Here is a 15,260-nt window from a genome sequence, read left to right as displayed (position 1 = left end):
ATTTAGAACGTGAAGCAACACTCCATTCACTTCGCACAGTGAATTGAAGTGTTGGAACAGACTGCTTCTCTTTCAGAGAAACGCATGTGAGTTTTTTGTGAATGCTTGAAAGTAGTTTAAGGCACTTTCAATGGAAAGTGATTTTCTCTGAAAGGACAGCATTTAGAAAGTGAGGCAACACTCCCTTCACTTCGCACATTGTATTGAAGTGTTGGAACAGACTGCTGCTCTTTCAGAGAAACACATGTGAATTTCTTCCTAATGCTTGCAAGCAGCTTAAGGCACTTTCAAAGGAAAGTGATTTTCTCTGAAAGGACAGCGTTTAGAAAGTGAAGCAACACTCCATTCACTTCGCACAGTGAATTGAAGTGTTGGAACGGACTGCTTCTCTTTCAGAGAAACGCATGTGAGTTTCTTCCTAATGCTTGCAAGTAGCTTAAGGCACTTTCAAAGGAAAGTGATTTTCTCTGAAAGAACAGCATTCAGAAAGTGAAGCAACACTCCATTCACTTCGCACAGTGAATTGAAGTGTTGGAACAGACTGCTTCTCTTTCAGAGAAACGCATGTGAGTTTCTTCCTAATGCTTGCAAGTAGCTTAAGGCACTTTCAAAGGAAAGTGATTTTCTCTGAAAGAACAGCATTTAGAAAGTGAAGCAACACTCCATTCACTTCGCACAGTGAATTGAAGTGTTGGAACAGACTGCTTCTCTTTCAGAGAAACGCATGTGAGTTTCTGTTAAATGCTTGTAAGTAGCTTAAGGTACTTTCAAAGGAAAGTGATTTTCTCTGAAAGGACAGCATTTAGAAAGTGAGGCAACACTCTATTCACTTCACACACTGAATTGAAGTGTTGGAACAGACTGTTTCTGTTTCAGAGAAACGCATGTGAGTTTCTTCCTAATGCTTGCAAGTAGCTTAAGGCACTATCAAAGGAAAGTGATTTTCTCTGAAAGGACAGCATTTAGAAAGTGAAGCAACACTCCATTCACTTTGCACAGTGAATTGAAGTGTTGGAACAGACTGTTTCTGTTTCAGAGAAACGCATGTGAGTTTCTTCCTAATGCTTGCAAGTAGCTTAAGGCACTATCAAAGGAAAGTGATTTTCTCTGAAAGGACAGCATTTAGAAAGTGAAGCAACACTCCATTCACTTTGCACAGTGAATTGAAGTGTTGGAACAGAATGCTTCTCTTTCATAGAAACGCCTTAGTGTTTCTTGTGAATGCTTGCAAGTTGCTTAAGGCACTTTCAAAGGAAAGTGATTTTCTCTGAAAGGACATAATTTAGAAAGTGAAGCAACACTCCATTCACTTCGCACAGTGAATTGAAGTGTTGGAACAGACTGCTTCTCTTTCAGAGAAACGCATGTGAGTTTCTGTTGAATGCTTGTAAGTATCTTAGGCACTTTAAAAGGAAAGAGATTTTCTCTTAAAGGACAGCATTTAGAAAGTGAAGCAACACTCCATTCACTTCGCACAGTGAATTGAAGTGTTGGAACAGACTGCTTCTCTTTCAGAGAAACGCATGTGAGTTTCTGTTGAACGCTTGTAAGTAGCTTAAGGCACTTTCAAATTAAAGTGATTTTCTCTGAAAGGACAGCATTTAGAAAGTGAGGCAACACTCCGTTCACTTCACACAGTGAATTGAAGTGCTGGAACAGACTGCTTCTCTTTCAGAGAAACGCATGTGAGTTTTTTATGAATGCTTGAAAGTAGCTTAAGGCACTTTCAAGGGAAAGTGATTTTCTCTGAAAGGACAGCATTTAGAAAGTGAAGCAACACTCCATCCACTTCGCACAGTGAATTGAAGTGTTGGAACAGACTGCTTTTCTTTCAGAGAAACGCATGTGAGTTTCTTGTGACTTCTTGCAAGTTGCTTAAGGCACTTTAAAAGGAAAGTGATTTTCTCTGAAAGGACAGCATTTAGAAAGTGAAGCAACACTCCATTCACTTCGCACAGTGAATTGAAGTGTTGGAACAGACTGCTTCTCTTTCAGAGAAAAGCATGTGAGTTTTTTGTGAATGCTTGAAAGTAGTTTAAGGCACTTTCAAAGAAAAGTTATTTTCTCTGAAAGGACAGCATTTAGAAAGTGAAGCAACACTCCATTCACTTCGCACAGTGAATTGAATTGTTGGAACAGACTGCTTCTCTTTCAGAGAAACGCATGTAAGTTTCTTCCTAATGCTTGCAAGTAGCTTAAGGCACTTTCAAAGGAAAGTGATTTTCTCTGAAAGGACAGCATTTGAAAGTGAAGCAACACTCCATTCACTTCGCACAGTGAATTGAAGTGTTGGAACAGACTTCTTCTCTTTCAGAGAAACGCATGTGAGTTTCTGTTGAATGCTTGTAAGTAGCTTAAGGCACTTTCAAAGGAAAGTGATTTTCTCTGAAAGGACAGCATTTAGAAAGTGAAGCAACACTCCATTCCCTTCGTGCAGTGAATTGAAGTGTTGAAACATTCTGCTTCTCTTTCAGAGAAATGCATGTGAGTTTCTGTTGAATGCTTGTAAGTAGCTTAAGGCTCTTTCAAAGGAAAGTGATTTTCTCTGAAAGGACAGCATTTAGAAAGTAAAGCAACACTCCATTCCCTTCGCGCAATGTATTGAAGTGTTGGAACAGACTGCTTCTCTTTCATAGAAACGCATTAGTGTTTCTTGTAAATGCTTGCAAGTAGCTTAAGGCACTTTCAAAGGAAAGTGATTTTCTCTGAAAGGACAGCATTTAGAAAGTGAAGCAACACTCCATTCACTTCGCACAGTGAATTGAAGTGTTGGAACAGACTTCTTCTCTTTCAGAGAAACGCATGTGAGTTTCTGGTGAATGCTTGTAAGTAGCTTAAGGCACTTTCAAAGGAAAGTGATTTTCTCTGAAAGGACAGCATTTAGAAAGTGAAGCAACACTCCATTCCCTTCGTGCAGTGAATTGAAGTGTTGGAACAGACTGCTTCTCTTTCAGAGAAATGCATGTGAGTTTCTGTTGAATGCTTGTAAGTAGCTTAAGGCTCTTTCAAAGGAAAGTGATTTTCTCTGAAAGGACAGCATTTAGAAAGTAAAGCAACACTCCATTCCCTTCGCGCAATGAATTGAAGTGTTGGAACAGACTGCTTCTCTTTCATAGAAACGCATTAGTGTTTCTTGTAAATGCTTGCAAGTAGCTTAAGGCACTTTCAAAGGAAAGTGATTTTCTCTGAAAGGACAGCATTTAGAAAGTGAAGCAACACTCCATTCACTTTGCACAGTGAATTGAAGTGTTGGAACAGACTGCTACTCTTTCAGAGAAATGCATGTGAGTTTCTGTTGAATGCTTGTAAGTAGCTTAAGGCTCTTTCAAAGGAAAGTGATTTTCTCTGAAAGGACAGCATTTAGAAAGTAAAGCAACACTCCATTCCCTTCGCGCAATGAATTGAAGTGTTGGAACAGACTGCTTCTCTTTCATAGAAACGCATTAGTGTTTCTTGTAAATGCTTCTAAGTAGCTTAAGGCACTTTCAAAGGAAAGTGATTTTCTCTGAAAGGACAGCATTTAGAAAGTGAGGCAACACTCCATTCACTTCGCACAGTGAATTGAAGTGTTGGAACCGACTGCTTCTCTTTCAGAGAAACGCATGTGAGTTTCTGTTGAATGCTTGTAAGTAGCTTAAGGCACTTTCAAAGGAAAGTGATTTTCTCTGAAAGGACAGCATTTAGAAAGTGAAGCAACACTCCATTCACTTCGTGCAGTGAATTGAAGTGTTGGAACAGAATGCTTCTCTTTCATAGAAACGCCTTAGTGTTTCTTGTGAATGCTTGCAAGTTGCTTAAGGCACTTTCAAAGGAAAGTGATTTTCTCTGAAAGGACATAATTTAGAAAGTGAAGCAACACTCCATTCACTTCGCACAGTGAATTGAAGTGTTGGAACAGACTGCTTCTCTTTCAGAGAAACGCATGTGAGTTTCTGTTGAATGCTTGTAAGTATCTTAGGCACTTTAAAAGGAAAGTGATTTTCTCTTAAAGGACAGCATTTAGAAAGTGAAGCAACACTCCATTCACTTCGCACAGTGAATTGAAGTGTTGGAACAGACTGCTACTCTTTCAGAGAAACGCATGTGAGTTTCTGTTGAATGCTTGTAAGTAGCTTAAGGCACTTTCAAAGGAAAGTGATTTTCTCTGAAAGGACAGCATTTAGAAAGTGAGGCAACACTCCATTCACTTCACACAGTGAATTGAAGTGTTGGAACAGACTGCTTCTTTTTCAGAGAAACGCATGTGAGTTTCTGGTGAATGCTTGTAAGTAGCTTAAGGCACTTTCTAAGGAAAGTGATTTTCTCTTAAAGGACAGCATTTAGAAAGTGAAGCAACACTCCATTCACTTCGCACAGTGAATTGAAGTGTTGGAACAGACTGCTTCTCTTTCAGAGAAACGCATGTAAGTTTCTTCCTAATGCTTGCAAGTAGCTTAAGGCACTTTCAAAGGAAAGTGATTTTCTCTGAAAGGACAGCATTTAGAAAGTGAAGCAACACTCCATTCACTTCGCACAGTGAATTGAAGTGTTGGAACAGACTTCTTCTCTTTCAGAGAAACGCATGTGAGTTTCTGGTGAATGCTTGTAAGTAGCTTAAGGCACTTTCAAAGGAAAGTGATTTTCTCTGAAAGGACAGCATTTAGAAAGTGAAGCAACACTCCATTCCCTTCGTGCAGTGAATTGAAGTGTTGGAACATTCTGCTTCTCTTTCAGAGAAATGCATGTGAGTTTCTGTTGAATGCTTGTAAGTAGCTTAAGGCTCTTTCAAAGGAAAGTGATTTTCTCTGAAAGGACAGCATTTAGAAAGTAAAGCAACACTCCATTCCCTTCGCGCAATGAATTGAAGTGTTGGAACAGACTGCTTCTCTTTCATAGAAACTCATTAGTGTTTCTTGTAAATGCTTGCAAGTAGCTTAAGGCACTTTCAAAGGAAAGTGATTTTCTCTGAAAGGACAGCATTTAGAAAGTGAAGCAACACTCCATTCACTTCGCACAGTGAATTGAAGTGTTGGAACAGACTTCTTCTCTTTCAGAGAAACGCATGTGAGTTTCTGGTGAATGCTTGTAAGTAGCTTAAGGCACTTTCAAAGGAAAGTGATTTTCTCTGAAAGGACAGCATTTAGAAAGTGAAGCAACACTCCATTCCCTTCGTGCAGTGAATTGAAGTGTTGGAACAGACTGCTTCTCTTTCAGAGAAATGCATGTGAGTTTCTGTTGAATGCTTGTATGTAGCTTAAGGCTCTTTCAAAGGAAAGTGATTTTCTCTGAAAGGACAGCATTTAGAAAGTAAAGCAACACTCCATTCCCTTCGCGCAATGAATTGAAGTGTTGGAACAGACTGCTTCTCTTTCATAGAAACGCATTAGTGTTACTTGTAAATGCTTGCAAGTAGCTTAAGGCACTTTCAAAGGAAAGTGATTTTCTCTGAAAGGACAGCATTTAGAAAGTGAAGCAACACTCCATTCCCTTCGCACAGAGAATTGAAGTGTTGGAACAGACTGCTTCTCTTTCAGAGAAACGCATGTGAGTTTCTGTTGAATGCTTGTAAGTAGCTTAAGGCACTTTCAAAGGAAAGTGATTTTCTCTGAAAGGACAGCATTTAGAAAGTGAGGCAACACTCCATTCACTTCACACAGTGAATTGAAGTGTTGGAACAGACTGCTTCTCTTTCAGAGAAACGCATGTGTGTTTTTTATGAATGCTTGAAAGTAGTTTAAGGCACTTTCAAAGGAAAGTGATTTTCTCTGAAAGGACAGCATTTAGAAAGTGAGGCAACACTTCATTCACATCGCACAGTGAATTGAAGTGTTGGAACAGACTGCTTCTCTTTCAGAGAAACGCATGTGACTTTCTTCCTAATGCTTGCAAGTAGCTTAAGGCACTTTCAAGGGAAAGTGATTTTCTCTGAAAGGACAGCATTTTGAAAGTGAAGCAACACTCCATTCACTTCGCACAGTGAATTGAAGTGTTGGAACAGACTGCTTCTCTTTCAGAGAAACGCATGTGAGTTTCTGGTGAATGCTTGTAAGTACCTTAAAGCACTTTCAAAGGAAAGAGATTTTCTCTGAAAGGACAGCATTTAGAAAGTGAAGCAACACTCCATTCACTTCGCAGAGTGAATTGAAGTATTGGAACAGACTGCTTCTTTTTCAGAGAAACGCATGTGAGTTTCTGGTGAATGCTTGTAAGTAGCTTAAGGCACTTTCAAAGGAAAGTGATTTTCTCTTAAAGGACAGCATTTAGAAAGTGAAGCAACACTCCATTCACTTCGCACAGTGAATTGAAGTGTTGGAACAGACTGCTTCTCTTTCAGAGAAACGCATGTAAGTTTCTTCCTAATGCTTGCAAGTAGCTTAAGGCACTTTCAAAGGAAAGTGATTTTCTCTGAAAGGACAGCATTTAGAAAGTGAAGCAACACTCCATTCACTTCGCACAGTGAATTGAAGTGTTGGAACAGACTTCTTCTCTTTCAGAGAAACGCATGTGAGTTTCTGGTGAATGCTTGCAAGTAGCTTAAGGCACTTTCAAAGGAAAGTGATTTTCTCTGAAAGGACAGCATTTAGAAAGTGAAGCAACACTCCATTCCCTTCGTGCAGTGAATTGAAGTGTTGGAACATTCTGCTTCTCTTTCAGAGAAATGCATGTGAGTTTCTGTTGAATGCTTGTAAGTAGCTTAAGGCTCTTTCAAAGGAAAGTGATTTTCTCTGAAAGGACAGCATTTAGAAAGTAAAGCAACACTCCATTCCCTTCGCGCAATGAATTGAAGTGTTGGAACAGACTGCTTCTCTTTCATAGAAACTCATTAGTGTTTCTTGTAAATGCTTGCAAGTAGCTTAAGGCACTTTCAAAGGAAAGTGATTTTCTCTGAAAGGACAGCATTTAGAAAGTGAAGCAACACTCCATTCACTTCGCACAGTGAATTGAAGTGTTGGAACAGACTTCTTCTCTTTCAGAGAAACGCATGTGAGTTTCTGGTGAATGCTTGTAAGTAGCTTAAGGCACTTTCAAAGGAAAGTGATTTTCTCTGAAAGGACAGCATTTAGAAAGTGAAGCAACACTCCATTCCCTTCGTGCAGTGAATTGAAGTGTTGGAACAGACTGCTTCTCTTTCAGAGAAATGCATGTGAGTTTCTGTTGAATGCTTGTATGTAGCTTAAGGCTCTTTCAAAGGAAAGTGATTTTCTCTGAAAGGACAGCATTTAGAAAGTAAAGCAACACTCCATTCCCTTCGCGCAATGAATTGAAGTGTTGGAACAGACTGCTTCTCTTTCATAGAAACGCATTAGTGTTTCTTGTAAATGCTTGCAAGTAGCTTAAGGCACTTTCAAAGGAAAGTGATTTTCTCTGAAAGGACAGCATTTAGAAAGTGAAGCAACACTCCATTCCCTTCGCACAGAGAATTGAAGTGTTGGAACAGACTGCTTCTCTTTCAGAGAAACGCATGTGAGTTTCTGTTGAATGCTTGTAAGTAGCTTAAGGCACTTTCAAATGAAAGTGATTTTCTCTGAAAGGACAGCATTTAGAAAGTGAGGCAACGCTCCATTCACTTCGCACAGTGAATTGAAGTGTTGGAACAGACTGCTTCTCTTTCAGAGAAACGCATGTGAGTTTCTTCCTAATGCTTGCAAGTAGCTAAAGGCACTTTCAAGGGAAAGTGATTTTCTCTGAAAGGACAGCATTTAGAAAGTGAAGCAACACTCCATCCACTTCGCACAGTGAATTGAAGTGTTGGAACAGACTGCTTCTCTTTCAGAGAAACGCATGTGAGTTTCTTGTGAATTCTTGCAAGTTGCTTAAGGCACTTTCAAAGGAAAGTGATTTTCTCTGAAAGGACAGCATTTAGAAAGTGAAGCAACACTCCATTCACTTTGCACAGTGAATTGAAGTGTTGGAACAGACTGCTACTCTTTCAGAGAAATGCATGTGAGTTTCTGTTGAATGCTTGTAAGTAGCTTAAGGCTCTTTCAAAGGAAAGTGATTTTCTCTGAAAGGACAGCATTTAGAAAGTAAAGCAACACTCCATTCCCTTCGCGCAATGAATTGAAGTGTTGGAACAGACTGCTTCTCTTTCATAGAAACGCATTAGTGTTTCTTGTAAATGCTTCCAAGTAGCTTAAGGCACTTTCAAAGGAAAGTGATTTTCTCTGAAAGGACAGCATTTAGAAAGTGAAGCAACACTCCATTCCCTTCGCACAGAGAATTGAAGCGTTGGAACAGATTGCTTCTCTTTCAGAGAAATGCATGTGAGTTTCTGTTGAATGCTTGTAAGTAGCTTAAGTCACATTCAAAGGAAAGGGATTTTCTCTGAAAGGACAGCATTTAGAACGTGAAGCAACACTCCATTCACTTCGCACAGTGAATTGAAATGTTGGAACAGACTGCTTCTCTTTCAGAGAAACGCATGTGAGTTTTTTGTGAATGCTTGAAAGTAGTTTAAGGCACTTTCAATGGAAAGTGATTTTCTCTGAAAGGACAGCATTTAGAAAGTGAGGCAACACTCCCTTCACTTCGCACATTGTATTGAAGTGTTGGAACAGACTGCTTCTCTTTCAGAGAAACGCATGTGAATTTCTTCCTAATGCTTGCAAGCAGCTTAAGGCACTTTCAAAGGAAAGTGATTTTCTCTGAAAGGACAGCGTTTAGAAAGTGAAGCAACACTCCATTCACTTCGCACAGTGAATTGAAGTGTTGGAACGGACTGCTTCTCTTTCAGAGAAACGCATGTGACTTTCTTCCTAATGCTTGCAAGTAGCTTAAGGCACTTTCAAAGGAAAGTGATTTTCTCTGAAAGAACAGCATTTAGAAAGGGAAGCAACACTCCATTCACTTCGCACAGTGAATTGAAGTGTTGGAACAGACTGCTTCTCTTTCAGAGAAATGCATGTGAGTTTCTTCCTAATGCTTGCAAGTAGCTTAAGGCACTTTCAAAGGAAAGTGATTTTCTCTGAAAGAACAGCATTTAGAGAGTGAAGCAACACTCCATTCACTTCGCACAGTGAATTGAAGTGTTGGAACAGACTGCTTCTCTTTCAGAGAAACGCATGTGAGTTTCTGTTAAATGCTTGTAAGTAGCTTAAGGTACTTTCAAAGGAAAGTGATTTTCTCTGAAAGGACAGCATTTAGAAAGTGAGGCAACACTCTATTCACTTCACACACTGAATTGAAATGTTGGAACAGACTGTTTCTGTTTCAGAGAAACGCATGTGAGTTTCTTCCTAATGCTTGCAAGTAGCTTAAGGCGCTATCAAAGGAAAGTGATTTTCTCTGAAAGGACAGCATTTAGAAAGTGAAGCAACACTCCATTCACTTTGCACAGTGAATTGAAGTGTTGGAACAGACTGCTTCTCTTTCAGAGAAACGCATGTGAGTTTTTTATGAATGCTTGAAAGTAGTTTAAGGCACTTTCAAAGGAAAGTGATTTTCTCTGAAACGACAGCATTTAGAAAGTGAGGCAACACTCCATTCACTTCGCACAGTGAATTGAAGTGTTGGAACCGACTGCTTCTCTTTCAGAGAAACGCATGTGAGTTTCTGTTGAATGCTTGTAAGTAGCTTAAGGCATTTTCAAAGGAAAGTGATTTTCTCTGAAAGGACAGCATTTAGAAAGTGAAGCAACACTCCCTTCACTTCGCACAGTGAATTGAAGTGTTGGAACAGAATGCTTCTCTTTCATAGAAACGCCTTAGTGTTTCTTGTGAATGCTTGCAAGTTGCTTAAGGCACTTTCAAAGGAAAGTGATTTTCTCTGAAAGGACATAATTTAGAAAGTGAAGCAACACTCCATTCACTTCGCACAGTGAATTGAAGTGTTGGAACAGACTGCTTCTCTTTCAGAGAAACGCATGTGAGTTTCTGTTGAATGCTTGTAAGTATCTTAGGCACTTTAAAAGGAAAGTGATTTTCTCTTAAAGGACAGCATTTAGAAAGTGAAGCAACACTCCATTCACTTCGCACAGTGAATTGAAGTGTTGGAACAGACTGCTTCTCTTTCAGAGAAACGCATGTGAGTTTCTGTTGAATGCTTGTAAGTAGCTTAAGGCACTTTCAAAGGAAAGTGATTTTCTCTGAAAGGACAGCATTTAGAAAGTGAGGCAACACTCCATTCACTTCACACAGTGAATTGAAGTGTTGGAACAGACTGCTTCTCTTTCAGAGAAACGCATGTTTGTTTTTTATGAATGCTTGAAAGTAGTTTAAGGCACTTTCAAAGGAAAGTGATTTTCTCTGAAAGGACAGCATTTAGAAAGTGAGGCAACACTTCATTCACTTCGCACAGTGAATTGAAGTGTTGGAACAGACTGCTTCTCTTTCAGAGAAACGCATGTGACTTTCTTCCTAATGCTTGCAAGTAGCTTAAGGCACTTTCAAGGGAAAGTGATTTTCTCTGAAAGGACAGCATTTAGAAAGTGAAGCAACACTCCATTCACTTCGCACAGTGAATTGAAGTGTTGGAACAGACTGCTTCTCTTTCAGAGAAACGCATGTGAGTTTCTGTTGAATGCTTGTAAGTATCTTAGGCACTTTAAAAGGAAAGAGATTTTCTCTTAAAGGACAGTATTTAGAAAGTGAAGCAACACTCCATTCACTTCGCACAGTGAATTGAAGTGTTGGAACAGACTGCTTCTCTTTCAGAGAAACGCATGTGAGTTTCTGTTGAACGCTTGTAAGTAGCTTAAGGCACTTTCAAATTAAAGTGATTTTCTCTGAAAGGACAGCATTTAGAAAGTGAGGCAACACTCCGTTCACTTCACACAGTGAATTGAAGTGCTGGAACAGACTGCTTCTCTTTCAGAGAAACGCATGTGAGTTTTTTATGAATGCTTGAAAGTAGCTTAAGGCACTTTCAAAGGAAAGTGATTTTCTCTGAAAGGACAGCATTTAGAAAGTGAGGCAACACTCCATTCACTTCGCACAGTGAATTGAAGTGCTGGAACAGACTGCATCTCTTTCAGAGAAACACATGTGAGTTTTTTATGAATGCTTGAAAGTAGTTTAAGGCACTTTCAAAGGAAAGTGATTTTCTCTGAAAGGAGAGCATTTAGAAAGTAAGGCAACACTCCATTCACTTTGCACAGTGAATTGAAGTGTTGGAACAGACTGCTTCTCTTTCAGAGAAACGCATGTGAGTTTCTTCCTAATGCTTGCAAGTAGCTTAAGGCACTTTCAAGGGAAAGTGATTTTCTCTGAAAGGACAGCATTTAGAAAGTGAAGCAACACTCCATCCACTTCGCACAGTGAATTGAAGTGTTGGAACAGACTGCTTTTCTTTCAGAGAAACGCATGTGAGTTTCTTGTGACTTCTTGCAAGTTGCTTAAGGCACTTTAAAAGGAAAGTGATTTTCTCTGAAAGGACAGCATTTAGAAAGTGAAGCAACACTCCATTCACTTCGCACAGTGAATTGAAGTGTTGGAACAGACTGCTTCTCTTTCAGAGAAAAGCATGTGAGTTTTTTGTGAATGCTTGAAAGTAGTTTAAGGCACTTTCAAAGAAAAGTTATTTTCTCTGAAAGGACAGCATTTAGAAAGTGAAGCAACACTCCATTCACTTCGCACAGTGAATTGAATTGTTGGAACAGACTGCTTCTCTTTCAGAGAAACGCATGTAAGTTTCTTCCTAATGCTTGCAAGTAGCTTAAGGCACTTTCAAAGGAAAGTGATTTTCTCTGAAAGGACAGCATTTGAAAGTGAAGCAACACTCCATTCACTTCGCACAGTGAATTGAAGTGTTGGAACAGACTTCTTCTCTTTCAGAGAAACGCATGTGAGTTTCTGTTTAATGCTTGTAAGTAGCTTAAGGCACTTTCAAAGGAAAGTGATTTTCTCTGAAAGGACAGCATTTAGAAAGTGAAGCAACACTCCATTCCCTTCGTGCAGTGAATTGAAGTGTTGGAACATTCTGCTTCTCTTTCAGAGAAATGCATGTGAGTTTCTGTTGAATGCTTGTAAGTAGCTTAAGGCTCTTTCAAAGGAAAGTGATTTTCTCTGAAAGGACAGCATTTAGAAAGTAAAGCAACACTCCATTCCCTTCGCGCAATGTATTGAAGTGTTGGAACAGACTGCTTCTCTTTCATAGAAACGCATTAGTGTTTCTTGTAAATGCTTGCAAGTAGCTTAAGGCACTTTCAAAGGAAAGTGATTTTCTCTGAAAGGACAGCATTTAGAAAGTGAAGCAACACTCCATTCACTTCGCACAGTGAATTGAAGTGTTGGAACAGACTTCTTCTCTTTCAGAGAAACGCATGTGAGTTTCTGGTGAATGCTGGTAAGTAGCTTAAGGCACTTTCAAAGGAAAGTGATTTTCTCTGAAAGGACAGCATTTAGAAAGTGAAGCAACACTCCATTCCCTTCGTGCAGTGAATTGAAGTGTTGGAACAGACTGCTTCTCTTTCAGAGAAATGCATGTGAGTTTCTGTTGAATGCTTGTAAGTAGCTTAAGGCTCTTTCAAAGGAAAGTGATTTTCTCTGAAAGGACAGCATTTAGAAAGTAAAGCAACACTCCATTCCTTTCGCGCAATGAATTGAAGTGTTGGAACAGACTGCTTCTCTTTCATAGAAACGCATTAGTGTTTCTTGTAAATGCTTGCAAGTAGCTTAAGGCACTTTCAAAGGAAAGTGATTTTCTCTGAAAGGACAGCATTTAGAAAGTGAAGCAACACTCCATTCCCTTCGCACAAAGAATTGAAGTGTTGGAACAGATTGCTTCTCATTCAGAGAAATGCATGTGAGTTTTTTATGAATGCTTGAAAGTAGTTTAAGGCACTTTCAAAGGAAAGTGATTTTCTCTGAAAGGACAGCATTTAGAAAGTGAGGCAACGCTCCATTCACTTCACACAGTGAATTGAAGTGTTGGAACAGACTGCTTCTCTTTCAGAGAAACGCATGTGAGTTTCTTCCTAATGCTTGCAAGTAGCTAAAGGCACTTTCAAGGGAAAGTGATTTTCTCTGAAAGGACAGCATTTAGAAAGTGAAGCAACACTCCATCCACTTCGCACAGTGAATTGAAGTGTTGGAACAGACTGCTTCTCTTTCAGAGAAACGCATGTGAGTTTCTTGTGAATTCTTGCAAGTTGCTTAAGGCACTTTCAAAGGAAAGTGATTTTCTCTGAAAGGACAGCATTTAGAAAGTGAAGCAACACTCCATTCACTTTGCACAGTGAATTGAAGTGTTGGAACAGACTGCTACTCTTTCAGAGAAATGCATGTGAGTTTCTGTTGAATGCTTGTAAGTAGCTTAAGGCTCTTTCAAAGGAAAGTGATTTTCTCTGAAAGGACAGCATTTAGAAAGTAAAGCAACACTCCATTCCCTTCGCGCAATGAATTGAAGTGTTGGAACAGACTGCTTCTCTTTCATAGAAACGCATTAGTGTTTCTTGTAAATGCTTCTAAGTAGCTTAAGGCACTTTCAAAGGAAAGTGATTTTCTCTGAAAGGACAGCATTTAGAAAGTGAAGCAACACTCCATTCCCTTCGCACAGAGAATTGAAGCGTTGGAACAGATTGCTTCTCTTTCAGAGAAATGCATGTGAGTTTCTGTTGAATGCTTGTAAGTAGCTTAAGTCACATTCAAAGGAAAGGGATTTTCTCTGAAAGGACAGCATTTAGAACGTGAAGCAACACTCCATTCACTTCGCACAGTGAATTGAAGTGTTGGAACAGACTGCTTCTCTTTCAGAGAAACGCATGTGAGTTTTTTGTGAATGCTTGAAAGTAGTTTAAGGCACTTTCAATGGAAAGTGATTTTCTCTGAAAGGACAGCATTTAGAAAGTGAGGCAACACTCCCTTCACTTCGCACATTGTATTGAAGTGTTGGAACAGACTGCTTCTCTTTCAGAGAAACACATGTGAATTTCTTCCTAATGCTTGCAAGCAGCTTAAGGCACTTTCAAAGGAAAGTGATTTTCTCTGAAAGGACAGCGTTTAGAAAGTGAAGCAACACTCCATTCACTTCGCACAGTGAATTGAAGTGTTGGAACGGACTGCTTCTCTTTCAGAGAAACGCATGTGAGTTTCTTCCTAATGCTTGCAAGTAGCTTAAGGCACTTTCAAAGGAAAGTGATTTTCTCTGAAAGGACAGCATTTGAAAGTGAAGCAACACTCCATTCACTTCGCACTGTGAATTGAAGTGTTGGAACAGACTGCTTCTCTTTCAGAGAAACGCATGTGAGTTTCTGTTAAATGCTTGTAAGTAGCTTAAGGTACTTTCAAAGGAAAGTGATTTTCTCTGAAAGGACAGCATTTAGAAAGTGAGGCAACACTCTATTCACTTCACACACTGAATTGAAGTGTTGGAACAGACTGTTTCTGTTTCAGAGAAACGCATGTGAGTTTCTTCCTAATGCTTGCAAGTAGCTTAAGGCACTATCAAAGGAAAGTGATTTTCTCTGAAAGGACAGCATTTAGAAAGTGAAGCAACACTCCATTCACTTTGCACAGTGAATTGAAGTGTTGGAACAGACTGTTTCTGTTTCAGAGAAACGCATGTGAGTTTCTTCCTAATGCTTGCAAGTAGCTTAAGGCACTATAAAAGGAAAGTGATTTTCTCTGAAAGGACAGCATTTAGAAAGTGAAGCAACACTCCATTCACTTTGCACAGTGAATTGAAGTGTTGGAACAGACTGCTTCTCTTTCAGAGAAACGCATGTGAGTTTTTTATGAATGCTTGAAAGTAGTTTAAGGCACTTTCAAAGGAAAGTGATTTTCTCTGAAACGACAGCATTTAGAAAGTGAGGCAACACTCCATTCACTTCGCACAGTGAATTGAAGTGTTGGAACCGACTGCTTCTCTTTCAGAGAAACGCATGTGAGTTTCTGTTGAATGCTTGTAAGTAGCTTAAGGCACTTTCAAAGGAAAGTGATTTTCTCTGAAAGGACAGCATTTAGAAAGTGAAGCAACACTCCATTCACTTCGTGCAGTGAATTGAAGTGTTGGAACAGAATGCTTCTCTTTCATAGAAACGCCTTAGTGTTTCTTGTGAATGCTTGCAAGTTGCTTAAGGCACTTTCAAAGGAAAGTGATTTTCTCTGAAAGGACATAATTTAGAAAGTGAAGCAACACTCCATTCACTTCGCACAGTGAATTGAAGTGTTGGAACAGACTGCTTCTCTTTCAGAGAAACGCATGTGAGTTTCTGTTGAATGCTTGTAAGTATCTTAGGCACTTTAAAAGGAAAGTGATTTTCTCTTAAAGGACAGCATTTAGAAAGTGAAGCAACACTCCATTCACTTCGCACAGTGAATTGAAGTGTTGGAACAGACTGCTAC

Source organism: Myodes glareolus, chromosome 7 (genome assembly GCF_982192425.1).
Source record: "Myodes glareolus chromosome 7, mMyoGla1.1, whole genome shotgun sequence".
NCBI classification, from domain to species: Eukaryota; Metazoa; Chordata; class Mammalia; order Rodentia; family Cricetidae; genus Myodes; species Myodes glareolus.
This window is presented reverse-complemented; position numbering follows the sequence as displayed.